We start from the raw sequence: 7,875 nt of genomic DNA on the forward strand, positions 1-7,875 counted from the left end.
TGCTCCCATTACCTCCCTCGCCTTATTTGTAGCTGGGCTGTAGTCAATAGTTAGCACACCTTCCTTTTCAATGGTTACACCATGGGAACGCATTTTTTGTTAAGCTTTGTCTTCGCTCTGAGATCCAACTAATCCCAAACCATCTCAGTTTGGTGATTGTGGAAGACGGGTCATGTGACTAAGAACTCCATCATTCTCCTTCTTGGTCAGATTACCAAACCATCTCAGTTGGGTTTAGGTTTGGTGAATACAGAGGCTGGGTCATCTAATACAGAACTCCATCATCCTCTTTCTAGGTCAGATAGCCCTTACATACCCGGAGGTGTGTTTGGGGTTGTTGGAAAACAAATGGTGGTCCCACTAAATGCAAACCATATAAGATACAGTGATCTCTCCGGCCCCTTTTAGCCGACACTTTTCAGCAACCACGCGGCTTTTTTTTGGTGGTTACTGATGAGTTGGGTCACAATACAGGGGCTGCCCTATGATTTCTTTCCACCCAGCTTAAAAAAAATTCTGGGTTGAGCACTGGGATGGAACGTTCTTACCAAATATTGTGGCATCCATGCTGGTTAAGTAGACCTGGATTGTAAAATACATCACATTGTATCATTTTTTAAATCTTTTATTTGACTGGAACTTAAATGATTTAAAACCAGTTCGTTTTCTACTTGATTGTGTGATACTTTCCCCACCTCCTAGATTGTAACCTCTTGGAGGCAGGGTCCTCTCCTGTGTCACTGTCTGTATCTGTCTGTCATTTGCAAATCCTTTTTAATGTACAGCGCTACGTAATATGTTGGTGCTATATAAATCCTGTATAAGAATTATAATCACCAACAATAATAATAATAATAATAATAACAATAATATTAATCACCACATGGTGGGTGCAACCAAAAATCTCAAATTTGGATATATAAGACGAAATGACAGATGTCATATTGGTCCAATTTGCGGTGCTGGTGATTTGCAGTTTCTGAGATTGGGAACTCTAATGGACTTAACCAGGTACGTCTTCATCTTCTTTCCTTGTGATCAGTCTATAGCTGCCGCAGCCTACTGAGAGGAGAACAGCTTCATGTTTACTGGCGGACACAGACAACGGGGACCCTGTGCAAAACTGATAACCCCCAACCCCAATTTATTTCTTTACCTCTCCCTCTTTCTCAGGGGTGTGGTGGAGCAGGCGGGCACGCGTGAAAAAACACAGTGCCCTTACTTTTTTCTGGAATGGGCAACATCGATCTGCCACGGAGACGAGTTCTTTCAGCGCCATGGCTGGCACCGTGCCCTCTCTTCTCTCTTTCTACCCCCCCCGCACCTCTCCCTTTGCTAATATTTCTTCCTCATTCACTTTTCTTCTCTACTCATTTTAGTTCCTACTTGCAGGTCTGCATGTACAGGGCGTGCAGTTCTCAGCGACCCCTGCAACAAACTTGCATGATTTTTTCTGCAAGCCTGCCCTCAGCCCATAGCACCTGCCTCAATGTACAGCCTGCACTGTTGTCAATCGAAGCTTGGCTTGCAGGTAAAGACTGTACAAGTTGCTGCAGGGGCCCCTTGAAGACTGTCCTGTGGCCCTCATGCAGCTGCACACACTGCACCATGATAGGTCCACCATTGTATTCAATAATACAGCATTATTTTGTATTTTATTGCCTCCTACAACCCCTATGTAGCAAAGCTCAGACTAGGGGAAGAACATGGAGCCGATCAAATATTTGGAACATGATTATAGAAAGAGAGAGCACAGGGTACAAAGGATGAGCCTAGCAATCTGCTTCCCTTTTTACTCTCTGGTTACTTGCTGGGGGAGAAGCAAGACCTGTAAGTGTTACATAACTTCAGAGAAAAAAAACAGGGCCCCCTGCCAAGTCACTATAGTTCACTTTAAACCTTATACAATGTCTATATACAGTATATAGCTACAGTGAAAGAAGTAGCCGACAATGGGCCCCTGTGCAGAACTGACCTAAAGCCCCCCTGCCAAGCCCCTGTGGGACCCCTGTTAGTTATGGAGGGTGCAGGGCCCCTGTGCGGTGGCACACCTTGCAATGGCACACCTCCCTATGCCCCCCTATATACATATATACTGTATATACCTTTCCATTTTCTGGGGTTGGTAACATTAGATGCCCTAAACTTACACAGCACTAAAAACCTTGCCATATTGACACTGCGGTTTATATTCAAGCAAGCGAAGTGTTGCATAAAGCTCCAATTTCACAGTCCACAGCGTAACCGTCGATTCTTTTTACGAAAGCAATTTACCAAACTCTAGTAGTAGCGGAGAGGAATCCCGCCACTTCCAAGCTTTTACTGCGCATTTCTCACCCCTCCGTCGCTTGCATTGGGACTTAAGTGATTTAAAACCCCTTTGTTCTCTAAGTGATTATAAAGAGGATGTCAGGGCATAAATAATGCAGCAAACAAGATGTTTTCTGTGCGTAAAAATAAATTTACTTTGTGTAGCTCGGAGGATGGAAAGTTTACGGGCATCGGGGAAATTAAACAGCCCCGTTACGAAAGAATGCAATGAAGAGAGGCAGGTTAGTCCCAGAGGATTTCAGGCTAATGGGCCCATTCTCTCTCCCAACATTAAAATTGGATGAATGGTATTCTGGATTGTCTAAGAGTGACAGATGAGGAGTGCAGAGTGAACGAAGGGAACATAAATGTGTGAGTCAGTACAATCTATGAGCTGTGCAAAAATGATTTGTATTATGCATACTTACATAGAACCTAAGCGCGTGCCCAAAAAATGCCAGGCTGAGGGTATTAGTCACAGCAGATGGTACAGGGCTAGTCACTGGTATTGCCCATGGTCTCCTTGCAACTGATGTTTTTCTATCACTGACCTACAATGCCTTGTTTGTGTTTTTTTGTGGAAGCGACCATCTTGGTAAAGGCAGGGCTTTACTTCCTCGTATCAGAGTTGCCCCTGTGATGACTGGTGGCACAATATAGGTGTGGGGCATAGATCCATAGGAAGATGGAAGTAGGAACAGTGTCAAATACTTTATGAATTACCTAGGGTAGCCTCTCTTGTGATTTGGCCTGCGTACAGGAGGGCACAAATGCTGGTAGAAACAGGTTGGTAGACAAGGTACAGGTACCCCGACCAGAGGCAGGTTGACATGTATTCAAGCGTCCAAGAGCAAGCCAAGGTCATTGACGGTCTTCAAAGTCAGGGTACAACCCAGTATGCTATAAGTAATCCAAAACACAGGTCGGGTGCATGCAGAGCTGAAGACCAATCAGCAAGGCAGTAGGAACAAGGAGTTTAAAAAGACTGCCTTGCACCAGTGAGATGCATATGACTAAATATAATCATGAACCCATCTACAGCCACACATAAACCCACAAGCCATGCACATGTGAATGCAGCCAAACCACCATGAGTGCACTTTTCTTACAAGCATGGAGATTCTTGCATTTCAGATCTTCAGGTACAGCTTTCTCTCCAGTAAGGAGAACAGTGAGTAATATCACCAAATCTCATGTAAGTGGCAACCACAGAGCACATAAGGCTCACAGATAGCTATGAAAGGCCCCTGTGGAATATAAAATTATAGGCCCATATCGACTGCAGTTATGAGATGAGTATTCAGATCTTGGTGACAGTGGGAGGAACCTCATCATCCACCTGGCTCACATCTACTATAAATAATCCTCTATGTCCCTGAGGACCTGCACAAATAGAATATCCACCTTAGATGAAGCTCAAGGTATTGGAGGCTTTTTTTGTAAATTGTTCAGGCTGCTTAGATGTCAGAACATTCCAAATCTTCATCATTTGGGTCCCGGAAATGTAAATTAAGAAGGAACTTCCTGACTGATGTCTTCGGCTTTAATTCTTCCAGCAATTTAGGTCAGACTTAGATCAGAGCCTGTAACTTGAACACTTATTCTGGGTCATTGACCAAAAAGGGAGAGAAGCCATTGGATCAGAGTGCCAGGCAAGTAGCATTCTCTGGGGTGAGCTAGCTTGGGTTAGAAAATACTTAACCCCCTCTTCATATTTCAGCTCACCTGGCTCTTTTAGGAGCTCATGAGTGTTGTAGGGGGTCAGCATGGAGATCAGTGCATAGATCATCAGCTTCGAATGAACCCAGAGCACAGATCACATTCACCAGAGCTGGTGAGCACATTCACCAGCTGCACTGGCTAGGTAATAAATTAAACCATTTACGTTGAACTGTAAGCTGAGTACTGTAAAAAATGTTTAATGCATCACCTATTTACAATGCAATGCAAAGTTCCGTATTCTGGTTCCCCAGCTATAGACATGAATGGAATGTTTTAAGGCTCCAGGCAAATATAACATGTACAAGTAAAGTTCTGCTTTCACTAATACATAATTCAATAATTATTTTTGTCCTTGTACAGCAGAGATGGGTGAAGGAGTGCAAAATAAGATTCATCAAGAAATGAGAGCAGAGAGAGACAGAAAGATGAGCTGATCAGTCTTCTGCTTTTCATTCATTGTCCAATCACAGCCTGGGGGAGGGACAAGATCTGTCAGTGTTACTTAACTTCAGCAGAGAAGGAATCACTCAGGTTCTCCCATGATAGTCTATCTTCTTCAGTCCTGGAAAGCTTTAATAAATCCGGCTCATTGTGTATCAAGTATTATGAGTTCAGGAGGGTGCATGTGTTTGTGAGGGCAGAACCTTGTAATAAATGTTGCAGTTTATCAGAAATGAAGAACAAGACAAAGGAGCACAGAAAACTGAGATAAGGAGCGGTGACACCTGTACATGTGCCACCTGTTGTGTAAATCTATATTGCAGTGCGGCAGGGTGCAGCTCAGGTGCACGGCATATATAATTACAGTGGGATTTTCCCTTGTAATGATCCCGTGTTATGTCACCTCTACCAGATAAGGTTATGACTGTAAGACGATCCTCGCCACTGCCTATGTGAGCGCTATTATGTAAAGCGAGTCACTATGATCTAAACTTGGTAATGTTTGAAAATGTCGTTTCTATTTATTTCTGACCCTTTCATTGACATTAGACCTTTGATCATTCCTTTAGGTTTGGGACACTTACTGTTATTGGGTGACAATGCTTTTTTTTAAAAGAGTTCCTGCATGGTCACCCTATCCTTGTGTTGTCACCCTTTTCACATATTACACAAGTATGGTCCAATGTTGTCACCTTCAGACAATGACAACCAGAGATGGATGCAAAGGGAGATATAGCAAAGAACGCTGCAAACAGTATGAAGGTAATGTCAATTGTTTATCAGCGAAAAATGTAAAAGTTTGTTTAGATAGTTCTGATTGGCAATGGAAGCGCATGCCCATGATGTTTTTTGTGAATTGTGAAAAAAAAAAAAAAGAAACTTTTCTTGCTGCAATACTCACCTGCTGTCCCTGGGCTCTCGCCCCTTCAGCACTGATCCCTTGCTAGATTCAATGACCCCCAACATCATTCAATCCAGAACACTGAGGACATAATATAAGTACAAAGCATCATGTATTCCCCTTTCCCCTTTTGCATTGCACTGAATGCACAATACAGTATATAAATTCATTGAGCAAGAGGAATCTGCACATTATGGAATAAAAATAAAATGTATAAAAAATACACAAGTGTAATCAAAAATGCGCAATGAACTCAAGCGTAAGTGTAAAGTCTGAGATAGGCTTTAACTCCTTTCTTCCCTTCTACCCTTGGGTATTATTTTTATATACATTGAGCTTTGCATGTGCAGCTCAGCTTATGATGCCAGGTATACCCTGGGAATGAATGAACTCACAGCACATCATTCCAGCCTGTCCAATCAACATGGGCAGATCCTGAATCCAAAAAAAAGACCAGGTAAAAATGAAAACACCTGCAACAGTGTGAGAACAGGTGAGTATTATTAAAAAGAGTGCAATCAAACAGGTGAGGTTATTTAATTGCAGAAGGGAAATCACCTGTCCCTTCTGAAATAAAGGACCTGCCTGGTTGCATTTTTCCACTTTAATGCATAGAAAGAACAAATCATTAAAGTTTCACAGAATAAATATATATGTTATTTTCAAAATTATTAAATTAAAGCAGCTCTAATTGAAATAACACCTGTTGATCCATGAAGGTCAAGGACAATGCTTTGGTTCCCAAATTTGCATTGCCACAAGGGCTTCTAAAGAAGAATACCCTTTTCATTCAATTCATTTCATCTTTAATACGAAAAATAAGAAATTTAATATCTAAAATATGCAAGAGGGGCAAGTGATTCATTTCAGAAGACACTTATGCCTACGCTTGATGCCATCCTTGCATTATACAGAACCTCCAGAGATCCTGAGAGATGAGTAGCTGTCAGGCAATGTAAAGTTTCATCTTAAAAAAAAATAAAAAATAAAATAAAGTGGAAAGGTCTGAACTTTTTTTTTATTGTAGTCAGAAAACCAGATTCAAAGCACTTATCCTACAGCTATATAAAACTCTTTAATTGAAGCTGTCTTCTTTTCCACTGACACTAGATGGCGCCAGAGAGTCATTGGCTGAACTTTATTCTGTTCTCATTAGGGCAATTATAAAAAACTTGAGGAACAGAGAAGGGTTCTGAATTGTTTTTGTGCTTTCCAATATGCACTAAATAAAACATCTCTTTTTTGTCCATTTCTTTAAATTGATGCTGTTTTTCTTACAACATGAAATGCATTTAGTGCATTTAATGTATGACATTTCAATGTGTAATATGGTCAGCTTTTGACCTTTGCAGCAAGTGCCTGATTTATATTCTGAAATCTAATCAAATAGTTTATATTTTATCTAGTACATATAGAATTTATTAAAGGAGAAAAGAAATGCAGAAGAGTCTGCTTTAACATCAGCGGTATAACCCAAATCTCTTGGGATTGGCAATAAATTGAGATTGGGCCCGTGACTTTCAATACTAGCCGTCCTCAAATGGCAAGCAATGGGCCAGATATGGTGCTCTGCTTCTCTTTATTCAGCTTTTAAACTAAAAGTATGCATGGGAGGGCAATTCTTTCTACTGATCCCACAATTCTTCCTACTGACCCCATTGATAGGGTAATTGTTCCTCTCACTGTCCATAATCATTGGGCAATTTTACTGTCACTAAAACCAGCTATGGGGGACTATTCCTCTCACTAATGATGTGGGACTATTCTTCTGACTGACACTAATATTAGAGGCACTATTCTTCCGACCAATAGCCACAAGAGGGCACTATTTCCCATTGACTCCAACCATGGGGCACTTTTTTTCTCCAATAAGGGTAACAATTCCCCCCACTGACACCAACACTGGGGCAGTATTTCTTCCCATTGAGCCTGAAAATAGGGCACCAACAATAGGGCACAATTTCTTCCACTGAGACCAACCATGGGTGCTATTCCTCCCATGACCATGATGAGGCACTATTCCTTCGAACCGGCCCCAACAAAGGGTCACTGTTTCTTTCATTGGCGACAGTCATAGGGATCCATTCCTTCCCATTGACCCCAATTATAGGTCCCTATTTCCTTCCTGGTGGTATCAACGAGGTGCAATATTCCTCCGTCTGCTAACCACCACCACCAAGATTCTTTGTTCACAATTTACACGCCAGGGTATTTTATTCTCACACTGGCCACAGTCTTCTAAATTCTAAAGAACAGGGAGCTTAGCCTTTGTTTTTTAAGGTTCACAGATCCCAAATATGTACGTTCCTCTCCAAAATATCTCTGAACCCCAAATTCCCCCCCTAACATGCAAATCAAAAACCCTTTCACTCCTAATATCCTCAAACCCCCCATAATTCCATCTCCACATCTTACCCCCCAGCTCCTATGCTTACATTGTGCTTCCTCTTTAATAATGGGGACCCCCACACATTTATTTATAAAAGGCGAGCCTGTACTCT

The sequence above is a fragment of the Pyxicephalus adspersus genome, chromosome 1, assembly GCF_032062135.1.
Source record: "Pyxicephalus adspersus chromosome 1, UCB_Pads_2.0, whole genome shotgun sequence".
NCBI classification, from domain to species: Eukaryota; Metazoa; Chordata; class Amphibia; order Anura; family Pyxicephalidae; genus Pyxicephalus; species Pyxicephalus adspersus.